This window comes from Geotrypetes seraphini, chromosome 8 (genome assembly GCF_902459505.1).
Source record: "Geotrypetes seraphini chromosome 8, aGeoSer1.1, whole genome shotgun sequence".
Lineage (NCBI taxonomy): Eukaryota > Metazoa > Chordata > Amphibia > Gymnophiona > Dermophiidae > Geotrypetes > Geotrypetes seraphini.
This window is the reverse complement of record NC_047091.1, coordinates 125,950,771-125,971,185: the sequence shown is the minus strand read 5'-3', so window position 1 is coordinate 125,971,185 and position 20,415 is coordinate 125,950,771.

Below are 20,415 nucleotides of genomic sequence, written 5' to 3'. Positions count from 1 at the left end.
TACACTAGATATTTCCATATTTCAGAGTGCTTCTAAACTAAGAGGCCTACCATATTTGTGAAGTCATAAGAGGACACATCCCACCACTTATCCCCTGCTCACCTTTTACCAGTCTTGCCCCTGCCCTTCACCCATTTCTTAGTTCCCCTTCTCATCTTCTTAAATTCAAATATTTTATTGAAATTTTGTAAATAAACATGCAACAAAGATAACAAATATATTGCATAGTCCAAAAATTGTATGAAAAGGAATATAGAAAAATTCTTCTTCAATATAAGGCCTACAGTGAAATGATCAGTACTTTTAGTGTTTCTTTCCTTCCCTCCAACACCCCCAGGAGCCTTTCTCCCCCCCAACTCCTATCCCCCGCGAGTTCTTCTCTCTCTCTCTCTCTCCGTCCCTCATCCCATGGGTGCTTCTCCTTCCCATCCCCCCTGTAGGACAGTGCTTCTCTCTTCCCCCTGTCCCCCACCTACCTCTGGCTCTGCTGAAATGCAATCTTTGGCCCAACCAGCTGCAGCAGTTAGGTGAGTCTGCTGCTGTCGGCCTGCCCTGGAAGCTGCTTCTCTGGAGTTTCCTGCCTATGCAGAAACAGGAAGTTGCTCCAGAGAGGCAGCTTGTAGGGCAGGCCAACAGCAGTAGGTTCACCTTGCTGCTGCAACCAGCCAGCCCAAATATTACATTTCAATGGAGCCGAAGGTAGGTGGACAGGAAAGAAAACCCAGACAGGGTGAAAGCTGTCCAGTCCTCTAAAAAGAGGACATGTCCAGGTAAATCTGGAGGCTTGATAACCCTATGCTTGAGCTGCTAACATGCACTTAGTGCAGAAAAAGTGGCCTAACACAGGATGCACTAAAGCATTCTGGGTTAGTCTTGCCACCTGCACCTACTAAGCATGTGGTATTTATATTTGAAAGGGGCATGTCAGGAGCAGAGAATAAGCATGGATTTGCTAAACAGCTAGAGTGTCAATATTAACACCTTGCTATTTAGCTCATTAATAACACAGGAGCTCCCTAAATAGGAAGCAGTGAAGCCTGGTTTCTCTAAAACTGTGTGCCCCAGAGATTCTGGGTGTGCTATGAAAGATTCCAGAATTTTACTGCTTTTAGAAATTCCCTTTATACGTATACACTAGAATAGATGACATGTACATCACATAAGCAAGAGTCTGTCAATGTTATGAGCGTCTGTGTACGTAAGGATGCAACCTCCTAGACAAGCATTCTGTGAGGTGATTGGTCCTTGAAAACTAATGGCAAGTAATTTTAATTTTATGTTTTATGCAGCAACAAAGCAATCAAGGCTTTGTTACCATTTGGATCTTCTTATCTTTGCAAACTTGGATTTTCAGCTCTTACAGAAATTAAATAAGAGAATAACTGCAGATGATGGATGATGAAATGTATGTTTGCTTGTCAACTCTTGAGCCACATTTTGAGTTAATTTGCACTCAATAAAAAGCACATCCATCACATTGATTTGCAAGTCTATCTACTTTAGTTTCACTGTCTTTACAATTACCCTACATAGCTTAAAAAACTTTAAATAAATAACTCTCAAATTGTTGATTTTGCAATTGTATAATTTCAATTATAATGTGCTTCAAAAAACATTCGTTCTGTTTAGTGTGCCACAAAAAGCATGTGGCCTAAGGGATATGACCAGTTAGAATCTTAGGCCACACCCAGTGCATCCCAGAATGCACTTGTAGAGAGGCCTAAGATTCCAGTTGGTTGAGGGGCCTTAGGCCCCTCTCCAGTGCATCCCACGATGCACCTGGAAGGGGCAGGCCTGCCATTCAGTGGAGATGGGCCTGCCGGCCGGAGAGAAAGCATCCCTCCAGCTGACCAACTAAAAAAGGTATTGGTGGGGGTCCAGGTGGGCTTGTAGGAGGGGTCAGGGGGCATACCTTTTGGGGAGGGGGGTCAGGCAGTAGGGACTGGGCATCCCTCCTGCTGCTGATCTTTGGAGGGGGGGTTCCAGCAGGAGGGAGTGGGTATCCCTTCTGCCGATGATCTTTTTTTTTTTTTGGGGGGGGGGGTTCTGGCAGGAGGGACTGGACATCCCTCCTGCCGGGGGATGTGTAGGGGTTGGCATTCATCCTGCTGGGGGATGTATCGGGGTGGTGGCAGCAGGAGGATTTCGGCACTCCTGCCACGGATATTTGGGGGTGGGGGTTTCCAGCAGGAGGGGGTAGGTATCCTTCCTTCTGGTCATCTGTGGGGGAATGGCCGCTAAACTGATCACGGCAGGGAGATTCCCTTGCTGTGATCAGTTCAGTGGCCGTGTCTATTTAAAATGTAGGCCAGCCCCTCCTGGGCTCCTTGGCCTCTACATGACTGCGCTTGTCCAATACAGATTTGGAGTCTTGGGAAGGGTCTCTTCCTTCTGGAGATGCGCCTCTTGTAGATCTCCAGCCCTGGAGGACTTGGAGGCTGAGCCCAATTCTCCCACCCCTCCTGTGCTGTCGCATGCAGGACATTGGATTCTCCTAAGCCAGCCATCCAGTACAAACCTGGCATGATATAAGGGTGAAAATGTCCAAAGAGTCCATCCCAGTTAATTTTAAGCAAAATCAAGGGATTTTGAGACAGATGGAGGCAAAAAAAAGGATAATTTAAAATCCAAGTTGGCTACTGCCAGCAAAATTGCACTAAAAACATCCCCTGGAGACCACCTCGAAGGAAAAGCAAATCACAGGGATAGGAGTTTTAGAGGTGGGGACCTGGGCTGTAGGGACAGAAACCCTCAAATTTATCTTTTAGATATCCTCCCCCCCCCTCGATATATCCCATAGCTTTAAAAAGCCTTATTCACTATGCCATGTTGTGCCTGCCTGCTTCAGCATAGTATTTCAGCTAGAATCAAGGGAAATTAAATCTGCCTCACAGATTTGCTGGATGAACCTGGTCTGGCTGCTGGCATTGTGATAGGGGGGAGTACCACACAGCTGGCCCACTATTAGTCCTGGCTGAGCAGAAAAGGAGCCAGATAGTCTGTGCTTAAACTCTGTACGAGTCTGCATCTTCTCCCAGGCAGCGGTCCCACCAAGTGGGAACCTCCTGGCACAAAGCCTCCAATGAACACTGAGAAAAAATACTCAAAACAAAACTGCTAAGCAGATCAAAAACACTTGTGAGCAACTTGGCAGAAAACAAACTGAGGGGGCAGGAACAGCTCCCTGGAATGGAAGTGGAGAGCAAACATGATTCAATATTTTCTGCAAGCAATTCCAGAGTGAAGGGGCAGTAACTGAGAAAATGTTAGCACATAGTATTAATATGCCTTAGGTAAGGAATGGTAAGCAAGTTCTCAGAAATGGAACGGAGGGATCTTTGCGGGGTATAAGGAATGAGTAGGCTGTTAATGAATTCTAGGTTAGTGGCTTGAGTTTTGAAGGTTAATAATAAAGTTTTGTGTGATTCTGTGTTTAACTGGTAGCTAATGAAATTTGATGTGTTCCACTGGTAGCCAATTAAATTTTATCAGCAGGGGGGTTACATGATCAAATTTTCTTGCGTGGGCTATAATTTTAATTAATGTGTTCTGTACTATCTGTAAACATCTTGTTTCTTTTTAGGCTATACCTTTGTGTAGGGCAGGGGTGTCCAACCTTTTGGCTTCCCTGGGCCGCATTGGCTGAAAAAAATGTTTCTGGGGCTGCGCAAACGCTGTAGCAAGACAGAAGAGGAAACCGGCAAGACGGTAAACACCCAGGGGCAGCAGAGGAAAACACTGCATCGCCCTCGAGCGGGGCCACACAAAATACTTCAAGGGGGCCGCATGCAGCCCTCGGGTCACTGGTTGGACACCCCTGGTATAGGGCATTACAGTAATCGAGGCATGAAATCAAGAGGGAATGGATTAGTTCAGTGGTAGGCAAACTCATTAGTCAAAAGAGCCAAAGATCAACAGTACAATTAAGATTTCTTTTGAGAACCATACCCTGCGCCCACTTACGCTACAACGGCTACGTCAACCCAACTGACACCCCGCTCACCTGTACGTAGTCAAAATCAATTTGTGGCAGAGCCTAGAGAATGACACGAGGAAAAAATTTGTCTCCATCCTAGCTCCATCCCTGCAAGCTCGGTCCCCGTTCCCGTAAACCATCTGATCCCATCCACACAAGCCTAGAATAGTTTTATACTGAACTTATTATATTAAAGTATAAAAAGAAACCATATTTTGTACAATTGTCAATTTATAAATCAGTGTCTTCTCCCCACTCTCTCTTTCCCATTTCCCTTCAGCGTCCTTAGCCCACTCTCTCTCCACTTCCCTTCAGCGCACACACATAAAAACAAGCAAGCAATTTTATATCATTTTCATTCTATTCATTCATATAAATTAAAGTCTAAATAATGCCAGTCACATAACAAAACATGATTTTACAAAATAATTCCCTGCACAATCAAGCCTGCAAGGATTACTAGATGCCTTTCAGCAGCTCCCCTCCCTCCCCCTTACCTTCGTGGCCAAGTCAAAATGATCTACCAACAATAAAACACAAAGCACACTGTACACAGAGAAAATTTTTATTATCATTTATCCCAGGACAAGCAGGCAGCATATTCTCAACATGTGGGTGACATCATCCCCGGAGCCCCACCGTGGACAGCTTTTCAAGCAAACTTGATTGAAGATCTCAAAGTTTGCTAGTGCTGCCCACGCATGCGTGTGCCTTCCTGCTCCATTAGAGGGCGCATCCCCTCCTCATGGTCTTCAGTTCTTGGTTTTCCGTGGAGCCAGAAAGCCCTATCTCTCTTCTCTGCGTTTCTCTAAGTGCCTTTCTAGCACCGCAGCTTCTTTATTTTTATCGGGAGTTGCTGTGCGCTTTGTTCAATTGTTTTTCTACTTGTTCGTGTATTTTTTTCTTTTCGTCTTGGTGACCGGGGACTCCCAGTTCGCTGTGGCTGCGGCCGTCTGACTACCTTATGTCCCGGCCCCTTACCGGGTTTAAAAAGTGCTCCCAGTGCAGTCGTGTTATCTCAATTACAGACCCGCACCACCGGTCTGGGTGCTGATCACCCGAAGGACTCCTGTCCCCGTTGTGCCACACTTCAGCCTAGGGCTCTTCAGAGGCACAGGGCCAGGATTGCAGAGCTCTTCACCATGGAGGTGGCTCCTGTTTCGACCCCGGCCTCGGTCTTGACGTCGGCCTCGAAGACCTCGGCCCCGGGAAAGTCTCCCTCGACCTCGAAGGCCTCAACCTCAAAGACCTCGGCTCCGGGTAAGTCTCCTCTTCCTCCTTCAGGTTCAGGTCAGATACCGAAGAAGCCTTCCTTGGAGTCTCTGGCCATCCAGGCGGTGAGTGTAGTCCCTCCAGCCTCAACAAGACCACCCTCCAAACCTTCCAAGCGTGCTTCCACCATACGGGAATACTCTTCTTTGAGGTCGCCCTCGGTGGAACGCACTGCTGAGCTGGCCCGGCCTCCCATGGTCACAGTGCCAATGTTCGATGAGGTGCTGAAGGCGATCATCTCCTCGGAGCTCTCCTCCGCTTTGGCTCAGTTCGCTCCGGCCTCGGCCTCGCGCGTTGTAGACCAGCCTGAGCATTGCGTCGAGGCTTCCAGGGGCAAAAGTAGAAACATAGAAACATAGAAATTGACGGCAGAAAAGGGCCATAGCCCATCGAGTCTGCCCATACCAATGACCCACTCCCTGATTCTTACTCTTCTAGAGATCCCACATGAACATCCCATTTTCTCTTGAAATCTAACACGCTGCTGGCCTCAATCACCCGCTGAGGCAGCTCGTTCCAATGATCTACCACCCTTTCAGTGAAGAAGTACTTCCTAGCATCACCCTGAAATTTCCCTCCCCTGATTTTCAGCGAGTGTCCTCTGGTTACCGAGGGCCCTGTAAGACTGAAGATATCATCTTTCACCTCTATACGCCCAGTAATATACTTAAAGGTCTCAATCATGTCCCCTCTCTTTCTTCGCTCCTCCAGTGAGTACATCCGCAGTTTCCTCAACCTTTCTTCATACGTGAGTTCCCCGAGCCCCAAAACCATCCTGGTAGCCATTCGCTGAACTGACTCAATTCTCAACACATCTTTTCGGTAGTGTGGTCTCCAGAATTGAACACAATACTCGAGATGAGGTCTCACCATGGATCTGTACAGTGGCATTATGACTTCAGGCTTTCTGCTGACAAAACCCCTACGAATACATCCCATCATTTGTCTTGCCTTGGATGAAGCCTTCTCTACTTGATTGGCAGCCTTCATATCGTCGCTAATGATCACTCCTAAATCACGTTCCACCGTGGTCCTGGACAAGGTTTCACCATTTAGTGTGTAAGTTCTGTGCGGATTTTTTTTGCCTAGGTGCATTACTTTACATTTTTTAGCATTGAAGCCCAGCTGCCAAGTTGATGACCACTGTTCAAGCTGTCTTAGGTCCTGCGTCATAAAGTCAGGCACACTGCTTTTGCCAACTATGTTGCATAGTTTGGCATCGTCGGCAAACAGTGATACTTTTCCTCTAAGTCCTTGGGTCAAATCTCCTATGAATAGATTGAATAGAATCGGCCCTAAGACGGAGCCCTGAGGTACTCCACTCATCACTGCTGACGTTTTGGAGGGGGTACCGTTTACCATCACCCTTTGAAGCCTACCATCTAGCCAATCCCTTACCCATGTTGTGAATGTATCCCCTAATCCCATCGATTTTAGTTTGTTCAACAGCCTGCGGTGTGGGACGCTATCAAAAGCTTTGCTGAAGTCCAAATATATCACGTCAAGGGACTCACCGGCATCCAGATGACTGGTCACCCAATCAAAGAAGTCAATCAGATTAGATTGGCAGGACCTTCCCCTGGTAAATCCGTGTTGATGTGGATCGCGTAAATTTTCTTCGTCTAGAATTTTGTCAAGTTCCTGTTTGATCAGTGTTTCCATGAGTTTGCACACTATGGATGTAAGACTCACCGGTCTGTAATTTCCTGTCTCCGTTCTGCAGCCCTTTTTGTGGAGTGGAATTACGTTAGCTGTTTTCCAGTCTAGGGGTACTTTTCCCGTGCGCATGGAAAGATTGAAGAGTACGGATAGTGGTTCAGCCAAAATTTCACTCAGCTCTCTGAGTACCCTGGGGTGTAGATTGTCTGGTCCCATGGCTTTGTCTACTTTGAGTCTTGAAAGTTCGTGGTAGACATTACTAGGTGTAAACTCGTAGTCACGAAACAGGTCATTTTGGCTGTTTCTTATTTGTAGTTGCGGACCATCTCCCGGTGCTTCACAGGTGAATACTGAGCAGAAGTATTCGTTTAGCAGTTCTGCTTTGGTAGTATCAGATTCTGCGTAGTTTCCATCTGATTGCCTAAGGCGTTCTATTCCATTTTTGTTTCTCTTCCTGTCGCTAATGTACCTAAAGAAGGATTTGTCCCCTTTTTTAATGTTCCGTGCTAGATCTTCCTCTGTTTGAAGTTTGGCTTCCCTGACTGCCTTTTTGACAGCCTTAGATCTGGCCAGATAGTCTTCTTTTGCCTCCCTTTTCCCAAGATGTTTGAAGGTAATAAATGTTTCTTTTTTCATTTTAATGAGGTCCGAAATTTCCTTGTTGAACCATTGTGGTTTTTTTGTTTCTCCGGCGTTTGCTTACTGTTTTTACGTAGCGGCTGGATGCTTCGTTCAGGATGGATTTTAGGTTTGACCACATAGTTTCTGGATTGTCAGTTTCTGCATGGTTTTGCAGCTTTTGATGGACAAAGTCTCTCATGTGGTCGAAGTCTGCCTCCCTAAAGTTGAGGACCCTCGTTGCTGTGTTTGATTTAGAGAAGCCCTTCCTGAGGTTGAGCCATACCATGTTGTGGTCACTGGAGGCCAGCGTGTCTCCCACTGATACTTCTGAGACACTGTCTCCATTCGTGAGCACCAGATCCAGTATCGCTTCTTCTCTGGTGGGTTCTAATACCATTTGTTTTAGTTGTGCACCCTTAATGGAGGTCATTATTCTTTTGCTACTGCTCGTAGTTGCTGAGAGGGTGTTCCAGTCTGCATCTGGCATGTTGAAGTCGCCTAACAGTACTGTGTCACCACGTAAAGTGATGTTCTCTATGTCCTCAATCAATTCTTTGTCTTTGTCTTCCTTTTGTCTCGGAGGCCTGTATACCACACCGAAGTAAAGGCATTTTTCGTTCCCTCTGGCCAGGTTTACCCAAAGTGATTCCCCTGTGTATCTAACCTCTGTGATCCTGGTAGTTTTGATATTATCCTTAGTGTATAGTGCTACCCCCCCTCCTAATTTGCCCTCTCTGTCCCGACGAAGTAGATTGTAGCCTGGTATAACCATATCCCACCCATGCGAGTCTGTGAACCAGGTCTCGGATATCGCTACTATGTCAAGGTCTGCATTTCTTATTTCTGTTTCTAGTTCCAGGATTTTGTTGCCCAAGCTGTGTGCATTAACATACATTGCTCTCCAAATTTGTGATGATATGCCTATCCCCGTTAGTGTACTTGCTTTAGGCTCAGAAGTGTGTATACTATGGGTACTTACCTTAGGCTCAGAAGTGTGGGTTTTACTTGCTTCTCCAGGATGGATCCTTACTGCTCTGGTATGTATGTGTGAACCCTCCCCCAACTTACCTAGTTTAAAGCCTTCCGAAGTAGATGTGCTAGTCGATGTCCAAAAACTTTCTTGCCTCTCTTTGTTAGGTGAAGTCCGTCAGGTCCCTGTAGTCCTTGTAGCGCTGCTCCGTGGTCTAGGAATCCAAAGTTCGTCTCTAAACACCATTCGCGAAGCCACTCGTTGGTCCTATGGATGCGCTCTTCCCTGTCTCTGCCTTTGTCTCTTACCGGGAGAATTGATGAGAAGACCACCTGTGCTCCTGTCTGCTTTAGCTTCCTTCCCAGGGCCTCGAAGTCTTTAGGGATGCTGTCTGATGTGCTTCCGGCAGTATCGTTGGTACCTACATGAATGAGAAACATAGGGAAATGGTCAGTAGGTTTTAGAAGTTTGTCTATACTGGTGGTGATGTCGCGGATCCTGGCTCCAGGGAGACAGCAGACCTCCCTCGACTGCAAATCTGGTCTGCAAATTGGTCCTTCGGTGCCTCTTAGCATGGAGTCTCCGATGACCACCACTCTACGCTCCTTCCGAGGGGGGGTGGATCGAGCAGCGAGGATTGCAGCCGGTGTTATGTGTTCGGAATCCTCCTCTGCTTCATCCTCGTCAGTTCCTTCTTGAAGGATGTGAAATCTGTTTTTCAGGGAAAGTTGTGGCGTTGGTGTTGAACTGCCCTGTTTGAGAGAAAAAGAAGAAGAATGTGAGAATGGGGGGGATTTCTTTGCTTGCCAGTAGAAGAGGTTACCAGCTGCCAGGGACCGGCATCTCCAATCATTTCCTGTATTCCGATCGTTGAGTTTAGAGCTGTAGGTTTGGGAGTGCCAAGGATGGTCTTGTCGAGGCTTCGTTCTGCGATGTGAGACAATTCCTGGATGGCTTCGTCGATGAAGGCCTCATCCTCTCTGATGCACCTCAGGCGTTTCACCTCCTCCCTGAGGCTCCGCAGTTCCTGCATAACGTCCTCGTCCGCTTCTATCTGTTTCATCTCGTCTGTCTGCGTAGAGATCGAGGCATACCGTGGGAGGGGGGTGGCCTCGGTCAGCACTGAGACATCTGTTCCCTGCTCAGTGGCACTCTCTGCCTTCTGTGTAGAGTTTCAAGTTTCAAGTTTCAAGTTTGACCTTTATTTGATGAATCGCTTATAATAATATCTAAGCGATGTACAGTATTAAAAACCATCAGAATGTGGTAATACAATTAATTTACAATAATTACTCATAAGACAGACAAAATTAGACGAACAGAAGGGGGTGGGAGGGAAGGGGAAAAGTTACAATCATGTTCTTTGTTAGAAATTGACATCGAAGGGGAAACACATCGGGTAATAAAGGGTTAGAAAGAATATTGGACCTAAAAGGTGGTATTTCATATGTCAAACGCGTCTTGAAATAGGTAAGTTTTTAAAATTTTCTTAAAAACAACAAGGTCAGTTTCGTTTTTAATGAAATTTGGAAGGGAGTTCCACAATGAGGGGGCTTTTACAGAAAATATATCATTTCGCCTAGTGACTATGACTTTTAATGAGGGGACTGAGAGCAATTGTGAAGAAGAAGATCTAAGAGAACGTAAAGTTTTGTGTGGGACAATCATTTTTGCAATATATTGAGGTTCATTGAAGGTTAAAGTTTTGTAAACCAGGAATAAAATTTTAAACGTAATTCTATGGGTTATAGGAAGCCAGTGTGATTTAATTAATAAGGGGGTGACATGGTCGAATTTCTTTGCGTTATGGATTAGTTTGATTGCTGTATTTTGGATAATTTGGAGACGTCTATTTTCTTTTTGAGTTATATTAATTAGAAGAGAATTGCAGTAGTCCAGTTTGGAAATAATAAGTGAGTGAATTAAAATATTGAGGGATTTAGTATCTAAGAATGTAGAGATTGAACGTAAAAGCCGTAGTCTGTAAAAGCATGATTTGACTATTACACTGATATGATCATGATAAGATAGATCTACATCAAGTGTTACACCTAGGATTTTTAGCTTAGGTACCGGTTCTATAGGAATATTGTCAAGTGTGAATGGTATTTTTTGGGATATATCTCTTTTCCAAGTGAAAAGCATGGATTTGGTTTTTTGAGTGTTTAGAACCAGTTTGTTATTTTTTAGCCAGTTTTTAATTTTTTCTAGTTTGTCATTGATGATTTTTATTTCTGCAGTATTTTCTGGATTGAGAGGGTGCATTAGTTGAATGTCGTCTGCATAAGAAAAGGTTGTAAATCCTAGTGATTGTGACATGGTGATTAGTGGGGATAGGAAAATGTTGAATAGAAGAGGAGAAAGTATTGATCCTTGTGGAACTCCAAAAGATGAGGGGAAGAATTCGGAATAGGATTCATTGAATTTAACTCTAGAGAGACGATCCGATAAAAAGGAGGTTAGCCATTGTAAGACTTGGCCCTCTACCCCTAGTGATTGTAGACGATTGAGAAGAATTTCATGATCTATGGTATCGAAGGCTGCGGATAGATCTAAGGAAAAGAGAGCTACAGATTTGTGATGGTCAAGGAAGTAGTGAATGTTAGTGACAAGACCAATCATGGAATGTTCGGTACTGTGATATTTACGAAAACCTGTTTGGTTTGGATGTAACGCATTAGAGGATTCAATGAAGTCAGATAGTTGTTCGAAAACTAGTTTTTCTGTCAGTTTCATTAGGAATGGAAGATTTGAGATGGGGCGGTAATTCGATGAGTCATCTTGGCTGTACTTAAAGTTTTTTAAAATTGGTATTACAGTAGAAGATTTCCAAGCAGAAGGAACGGTAGCAGAAGATAAACACTTTTGAATGAGAGATAGAATAAAAGGACCAAAAAAATTGAAATATTTTTTTATATAAAATGGCGGAATAATTTCAGTAGGAGAACCTTTTAAGTTGATTGATTTGAGGTGTCTTTCAATGTCATTTATAGTTGGAATTTTGAAATTTGTGCATTTGGCTGTTGGAATAGAGTTAATTGTAGATAGGTTTTCGAAACCCGGAGAGATTAATGTATTGGTCGAGAATGTTTGTCTTATTGTTGATATTTTTTGGCAGAAATAATCAGCTAATTCTTGAGCTGTCAGTAATGATGTTTGATTTGGCATATTTTTATTTTTTCTGGGTTAAATGATTTTAAAATATTAAAGAGGACAGAAGTGTTTTTTGCCTTTTGAATTTTGTTATTGTAGAAAGATTTTTTTGCTTGGGTAATTTCTTGTTTATAGTAGAGAGAGGTGTCTTTAAATTTTTGAAGGTTGGTGAGGGATTTTGAAGAGCGCCATTTCCTTTCTGCAGCACGAAGTTGAGTCTTGATTAAAGATAGCTTTTTGGAATACCACGGATTTTTGGGTTTTTTGTTGATTACAGTTTTAGTAATTAGTGGTGTTTTAGTATTTAGTATGGATTCTAAATTTGAGTTCCAGTAATAAAGTTGATCGTCAATTGTTTCAAATGATGGAATGATGGTTGAAGGGCTAAATTTTGATGAGATGTCTGAATTTTCTAATTGAGAAAAGTCCCTATATGAATATGTTTTGGTTTTGGAAGAATAATTTGTTATCATTTGTTTGGGGAAGTGAAAATTTAAAGAGATTAGGCAGTGATCGGACCAGGGAACTGAAAGAATATTCGGAGTGGAATAGGATATTGATTCAGAAGAAGGAATTAGAATCATATCTAAAATATGTTTAGCCTGGTGAGTGGGATCATGAATCAATTTTTCCAGATCTAGGTCATTAAAAAGTTTGATAGTTTCTAAGGTTTGTGGGTTATTATGGTTATCAAAATGGATGTTGAAGTCACCCAGTATGATTGGGCAGTTAGCAGTTGAACAAAATTCGAAGAGTAAATTATGAAGTGAGGATAATTTTGAATAGTCTATTGGAGGGGGAAGATATAGTAAGAGAAAGTCAGTTTTATTTGTGGAATTTATTTTGAAGTGGAGATATTCAATAGTGGAATTGATAACAGATTGATCATGAGATTTAATTAAATTTTTGAGAAAGATTATGGCTAAACCTCCGCCTTTACGTTTGTGACGGTGGTTCCATAAAAAATCGTAATTAGGGGGACAGCAAAAGGAAAGATAGGCTTCCTCTCCATCAGATAGCCAAGTTTCAGTAATGCAAAGAATATGTAAGTTTTGTTGGAGAATGGCGTCTTTGATAAGGTGATGTTTGGATTTGAGTGATCTAGTGTTGAGCAGGCCTAATTTTAAGTTTAGGGATTTAGTCTGGTTAAGTATTTTACTAGCTAGAGTAGGTTGTAATGTAAAATCAGTTGAGGGAGAAGGAAGCGTAGGAATAGGTAGAAGTGAGCATGGGATTGATCTAGAAAATTTATGAAAATTAGGTCTATTGTTTAGCTGAATTGGAATTTGTTGGAAATCCATTTTTGAGAGTTCTTTTGTTTGATTAAGAAACTTTAGGACAGATGAAAGAAAGAAAAACAAAGTCAGGATAGTGTAAATAATGTGTGCGACATTAAGATTAGGACGTCTTGAAAGAGTTATAGAGCATTGGTTTTTGGCCATCCCCCGGGTGTCACTAGATGCTGGAGTGTTGAGCTTGATAGTAGTCTTGGCGTTCCTTGTTCTCCCTGCCATTTCAACAAGGAAAAGAAAAGAGAAAAACAAATGTGAGTCAAGGAAAGAGTGTGTTTGCCTGTGTGCTTGCTTGCGTGTGATAAAAGGGAGTATCTGTTTTTTTTTGTGTGGGAAGAGTGGAGTGAATCTGGTTCAAAGTGGTAGGGCTCTGTTTAGAGGCCCTTCTTGAGGCCCTTCGCAAAGGCGCTCTCGCTAAGGCGAGCGCCTTTGCCGCTCGCCTTCGCCACGCGCCGAATGGCTGCGCGCCGTTGGCTCGCCTCCTTTTATGGAGGAGCCCGGTCGCACGCTACTGATGCGGTGGGGTGGGCGGAGCTACCTCGCCGCTGCCCCGAAGTCTCTCTGCCTGTGCGGGCGCTTCTTCCTTCTCCCAGCGCCTCGCACAGCTCTCGTGCCTCTCTGCTCCCCCTCTGCCTTGCTGCCTGCCGAAAAGGTAACCGCTAGCAGTAGCGGCGCCCGATGGCTCGCCTCCTTTTATGGAGGAGCCCGGTCGCACGCTACTGATGCGGTGGGGTGGGCGGAGCTACTTCGCCGCTGCCCCGAAGTCTCTCTGCCTGTGCGGGCGCTTCTTCCTTCTCCCAGCGCCTCGCACAGCTCTCGTGCCTCTCTGCTCCCCCTCTGCCTTGCTGCCTGCCGAAAAGGTAACCGCTAGCAGTAGCGGCGCCCGATGGCTCGCCTCCTTTTATGGAGGAGCCCGGTCGCACGCTACTGATGCGGTGGGGTGGGCGGAGCTACCTCGCCGCTGCCCCGAAGTCTCTCTGCCTGTGCGGGCGCTTCTTCCTTCTCCCAGCGCCTCGCACAGCTCTCGTGCCTCTCTGCTCCCCCTCTGCCTTGCTGCCTGCCGAAAAGGTAACCGCTAGCAGTAGCGGCGCCCGATGGCTCGCCTCCTTTTATGGAGGAGCCCGGTCGCACGCTACTGATGCGGTGGGGTGGGCGGAGCTACCTCGCCGCTGCCCCGAAGTCTCTCTGCCTGTGCGGGCGCTTCTTCCTTCTCCCAGCGCCTCGCACAGCTCTCGTGCCTCTCTGCTCCCCCTCTGCCTTGCTGCCTGCCGAAAAGGTAACCGCTAGCAGTAGCGGCGCCCGATGGCTCGCCTCCTTTTATGGAGGAGCCCGGTCGCACGCTACTGATGCGGTGGGGTGGGCGGAGCTACCTCGCCGCTGCCCCGAAGTCTCTCTGCCTGTGCGGGTGCTTCTTCCTTCTCCCAGCGCCTCGCACAGCTCTCGTGCCTCTCTGCTCCCCCTCTGCCTTGCTGCCTGCCGAAAAGGTAACCGCTAGCAGTAGCGGCGCCCGATGGCTCGCCTCCTTTTATGGAGGAGCCCGGTTGCACGCTACTGATGCGGTGGGGTGGGCGGAGCTACCTCGCCGCTGCCCCGAAGTCTCTCTGCCTGTGCGGGCGCTTCTTCCTTCTCCTAGCGCCTCGCACAGCTCTCGTGCCTCTCTGCTCCCCCTCTGCCTTGCTGCCTGCCGAAAAGGTAACCGCTAGCAGTAGCGGCGCCCGATGGCTCGCCTCCTTTTATGGAGGAGCCCGGTCGCACGCTACTGATGCGGTGGGGTGGGCGGAGCTACCTCGCCGCTGCCCCGAAGTCTCTCTGCCTGTGCGGGCGCTTCTTCCTTCTCCCAGCGCCTCGCACAGCTCTCGTGCCTCTCTGCTCCCCCTCTGCCTTGCTGCCTGCCGAAAAGGTAACCGCTAGCAGTAGCGGCGCCCGATGGCTCGCCTCCTTTTATGGAGGAGCCCGGTCGCACGCTACTGATGCGGTGGGGTGGGCGGAGCTACCTCGCCGCTGCCCCGAAGTCTCTCTGCCTGTGCGGGCGCTTCTTCCTTCTCCCAGCGCCTCGCACAGCTCTCGTGCCTCTCTGCTCCCCCTCTGCCTTGCTGCCTGCCGAAAAGGTAACCGCTAGCAGTAGCGGCGCCCGATGGCTCGCCTCCTTTTTTGGAGGAGCCCGGTCGCACGCTACTGATGCGGTGGGGTGGGCGGAGCTACCTCGCCGCTGCCCCGAAGTCTCTCTGCCTGTGCGGGCGCTTCTTCCTTCTCCCAGCGCCTCGCACAGGCAGAGTATGTTGGTCTCGGCGTCTGTCCTTGTCCGACTCCTCGCCTCTTCCATCGAGGCCGGCCTCAGTCGAGGTGTCTGGCGAAGCGGCCCCGGGACTCTCCCCCGAGGCGGGGTAGGTCCCTGGGTCCTCGTACTACCGGATCCATCAAAACCTCGGACCTCACCTTGTCTAATCCGAGTCTGTTGTGGTCGCCTGTCCGGTTGGGTACCCCGCTTTGTGAGGAGCCGGCCTTGGGGGGTCCTGCCTCTTTCTCGCGGCTTTTCCTCGGTCAGGGGTTCTCTGGGGTGGCGTCATCAGAGCTCAGCTGCCCGGACCCCTGGATCCTCCCCTCCAGGGACTTCTAAGTGCAGGCTCTCGTCGACTCCCCCCCCCGTTCTTTTAGCAGGGCGTCCATGCTTATGGATACGGATGTGCCAGCGCAGTATTCCAGGGAGGCTTCTCCCTCCTTTTCAGCTGCTTTGCGGTCTCGCTCGACCACTCCCCTCGAAGGGCATTCTGAGAGCAGGCCCTCTTCCTTTACTAGGTTTGTTCAGGACATGGGTAAGACCTTGAACTTGGACCTCCGGTCGGATTCCAAGTATACAAAGGAGTTTTGGGAGGAGATGGAACTCCCTTACCCTCCTAGGGAGTCCTTATGGCTCCCCCTGAATCCGGTGTTGCAGCAGACTTTCTTTCGCAATCTGGAGACTCTGTACGCTATCCCGGCCATTCCATCCAAGATGGAGTCTCGGTACCAGACGGTGCCCTGCAAAGGGTTTGAGAAGGCGCAGCTTTCTCACCAGTCCTTGGTGGTGGAGTCTACCCTCAAGAAATCCCACCCGTCCTAGGTGTATGCCGCTGTCCTGCCGGGCAGGACTATGGACAAATTTGGAAGACGCCTATATCAGAACTCTATGATGGCGAATAGGGTCCTAAATTACAACTTTACTTTTACGTCCTATCTTAAATGGTGTATTAAGTCACTTCCATCTTTTGAGGACAATCTGCCTGTCAAGCGCCGTGCGGAGTTTTGCAAGCTTGTGGATGTTCTATCGCAGCTTCGGCTGTACATGTTCCAGGCCTCTTATGATGCGTTTGAGCTTTCTTCCAGGGTCTCGGCCTTTGCAGTGGCCATGCGTCGCTTGGCGTGGCTTCGCATTGTGGATATGGATCCCAACCTGCAGGACCGGTTGGCCAATCTACCCTGTTTGGGGAACGAGTTGTTCGATGATTCCATTGAGGCTGACACAAAACGCTTCTCTGAACATGAACACTCCTTTGCTTCCCTGGTTAGGGCTAAGGCGAAGCCCGCTCTGCCCAAGGCCTAACCCGCTGCCTCCCCGGCGCTATCCACAAAAATCGACGACGCCGTTCTCTCATCCTTGGCGCCTGCAGCAGCAGAGGGCTCCCCTAAGCCCCAAACGCCTGTGGCGTCTAAGCCGCCGCCTTTTTGACTGGCCCGGTGAGAGGGGGCTGGCCCCCTCCGACCGAGGTGTTCCCCCTCTTCCCATTGGGGGACGTCTACGCGCCTTTTATCAGCGTTGGACGGGGATTACTGCGGACTCTTGGGTCCTCTCAGTCATCCGAGAGGGGTACTCTCTCAACTTCCGGGCCTTACCGCCGGACAGGCCTCTAGGAGAGTCTCTTTCCGACAGGGCCCAGCTTCCCCTACTACTTCAGGAAGCGCATGCCCTCTTCAGGAAGCGCATGCCCTCCTTCGCCTGTGGGCGGTAGAGGAGGTTCCCCCTTGTCAACGGGGCTCCAAGGTTTACTCGTGGTACTTTCTGGTTCCCAAAAAGACCGGGGACCTTCGCCCTATCCTGGATCTGCGGAAGTTGAACAAGTTCCTAGTTCGGGAGAAGTTCCGCATGCTCTCGCTTCCCATTTTGTATCCCTTGATGGACGAGGGGGACTGGTTGTGTTCCCTCGACCTGAAGGAAGCCTACACTCACATTCCGATCCACCCGGCTTCTCGAAGGTTTCTTCACTTTCAGGTGGGGAACCTTCATTTGCAGTATCGGGTCCTCCCGTTCGGGCTCGCATCGTCCCCACGGTCGCAGGGTCTTCAGGTTTTCCCATACCTCAACGATTGGCTTATCAAAGCTCAGTCGAGGGAGGGGGTTATTTCAGCGACCCGTCGGACTATTATCTTCCTTCAGCATTTGGGGTTCGAGGTAAACTTCCCCAAATCTCAGCTGTTCTCCTCTCAGTCCCTGCAGTTTATCGGGGCCGTGCTGGACATGGTTCGTCTCCGGTCGTTTCTGCCCCGCCTCGGCAGACCGCGCTCCTGCGGCTGAGTCTGCTGTCCCTGAGGTCTTTGGTCTCGGCCAAGCAGATGATGATCCTCCTGGGACAGACACGGCCTCCACCGTGTCAAGCCGTTCGCCAGGTTGCATCTTCGTGACCCTCAGTGGACTCTGGCGTCTCAGTGGCGGCAGGATCGGAATCTCGCATCGCAGCACTTTGTGGTGACTCCCTCCTTGAAATGCTCGCTCCGTTGGTGGGCCAACTCTTCCAATCCGTCCAGAGGTTTGCTCTTTCTCATGCCCCCACATCAGAAGATTCTGACGACGGACTCCTCGGTATATGCCTGGGGAGCGCACCTCAACGGCCTTCGGACTCAGGTCTTTGGTCGAGTGCGGACCGTTGCTGCCACATCAACCTCTTGGAGCTCCGGGCCATTTACAATGCCGTGGTGGCTTTTCGTCATCTGCTGCAGAATCGTGTGGTCCTGGTGCGCATGGACAACCAGGTAGCGATGTATTATGTGAACAAGCAGGGGGGTACCAGCTCCCTATCTCTTTGCAGGGAAGCCCTTCGTCTTTGGCAGTGGGCGTTGTGCCACAACATCTTCCTTCGGGCGGTGTATATCCAGGGCGAGCGGAATTGTCTGGCGGACAAGTTGAGTCGCCTTCAGCCGCACGAATGGTCACTCCATTCTCACACTCTACGGCAGGTGTTTGTTCGGTAGGGCACTTCGCAGATAGATCTGTTCACTTTGCCCCTCAATCACAAGTTGCCTTGATTCTGCTCCAGGATGTACTCCCCAGATAGTCTCGAGGCGGATGCTTTCCTTCTCGATTGGACGGGCAGGTTCCTCTGTGCGTTCCCTCCCTTTCCTCTGATTCTCAGGACGCTGGGGCACCTCAAGGCGGTCCGCGCCACCATGATCTTGATAGCGCCTCGGTGGCACTGACAGCTGTGGTTCTCCCTGCTCCTCCAGCTCAGTGTCAGGGAGCCTCTGCTTCTACCTGTGTTTCCTTCTCTGCTGTCTCAGTCGGGGTTCGCTGTTGCATCCCAATCTGCAGTCTCTACATTTAACAGCTTGGTTCCTATCCACTTGCCTCCCTCCTTAGGTTTTTCTTAGTCGGTGAGGGATGTTTTCTTAGTCGGAAGAGCTCCACTCGGCAATGCTATTCCCAGAAATGGACCAGATTTGCTGTGTGGTGTGCTGCACGCAGTCTGGAGCCGCTCTCTGCCTCTTTGTCTTCCGTGCTGGATTATCTGTTCCACTTGTCTAGGTCTGGCTTCAAATCGACATCTATTCGAGTCCACCTCAGTGCGATTGCTGCCTTTCATCAGCTGCTTGAGGGGAAACTGCTCTCTGTCCATCCGGTGGTTTCTCGCTTTATGACGAGTCTCTTCAATGTTCATCCTTCACTCAAGCCCCCTCCGGTGTTTTGGGATCTTAATGTGGTTCTAGCTCAATTGATGAAACCTCCGTTTGAACCCATTGATAAGGCTCATCTGAAGTACCTCACTTGGAAGGTGGTATTCCTGGTTGCTCTCACATCTGCTCGCAGAGTCAGTGAGCTGCAAGCTCTGGTTGCGGACCTGCCTCTTACTGTATTTCATCATGACAAGGTGGTCCTTCGTACTCATCCTAAATTATTGCCCAAGGTGGTTTCGGATATCCACCTCAACTAGTCCATTGTTCTTCTGGTGTTTCTTCCGAAGCCCCACTCTCATCCTGGGGAGGTTGCGCTTCACACTCTTGATTGTAAAAGGGCGTTGGCCTTTTACCTGCGACGCACCGAGTCTCATCGGACGGCTCCTCAACTTTTCATCTCTTTTGATCCTAATCGGTTGGGCCATCCTATTTCCAAGCGCACCTTATCCAACTGATTAGCTGCTTGTATTTCCTTTTACTACGCTCAGGCTGGTCTCTCGCTGCAAGGTCGAGTCACAGGGCATAGAGTCCGAGCGATGGCGGCGTCTGTCGCTTTCCTCAGATCCACGCCTATTGAGGAGATCTGCAAGGCCGCCCACTTGGTCTTCGGTTCATACCTTCACCTCTCACTACTGTCAGGATGCCTTTTCCAGGCGCGACGGCCAGTTTGGCCAGTCAGTTTTGCGTAATCTGTTTTCATAAATTGCCAACTTTCCCTCCGTCCCTTTTTGGTTAGCTTGGAGGTCACCCACATGTCAAGAATATGCTGCCTGTTTGTCCTGGGATAAAGCACAGTTACTTACCGTAACAGGTGTTATCCAGGGACAGCAGGCAGATATTCTTGCAACCCTCCCACATCGCCGAGGTTTGCTTCTTTGCTTGCTATCTAAACTGAAGACCACGAGGAGGGGATGCGCCCTCTAGTGGAGCAGGAAGGCACACACATGCATGGGCAGCACTAGCAAACTTTGAGATCTTCAATCAAGTTTGCTTGAAAAGCTGTCCGCGACGGGGCTCCGTGGATGACATCACCCACATGTCAAGAATATCTGCCTGCTGTCCCTGGATAACACCTGTTACGGTAACTGTGCTTTATATTCCGCGGGTTTTCAAAGAGGTCAAAGCAGATGACTTTATGCAATGTCACCTCAATAACTATACAAAAATAGACAAATATACCCCCTCCCTTTTTACTAAACTGCGATAGCGGTTTTTAGTGCAGGGAGCTGCGCTGAATGCCCTGCGCTAAAAACCACTATTGCGGTTTAGTAAAAGGGGGCCATAGTTCAAAATATAGACAGCAGATATAAATTCTCAAAACGGACACATTTTGATCACTAAATTGAAAATAAAATCATTTTTCCAACCTTTGTTGTCTGGTAATTTCATCAGTCTCTGGTTGCACTTTATTCTTGACTGTGCATCCAATATTTCTTCCCTTCTTTCAGCCTCCTGTATGCTTCCTCTCCTCCAGACCTCATTCTCCCCAACTTTTTCTTTCACCCTGCCCCCTTCTTTTTCTCTCCATGCCCCTTTTCTTTCTGTATGTC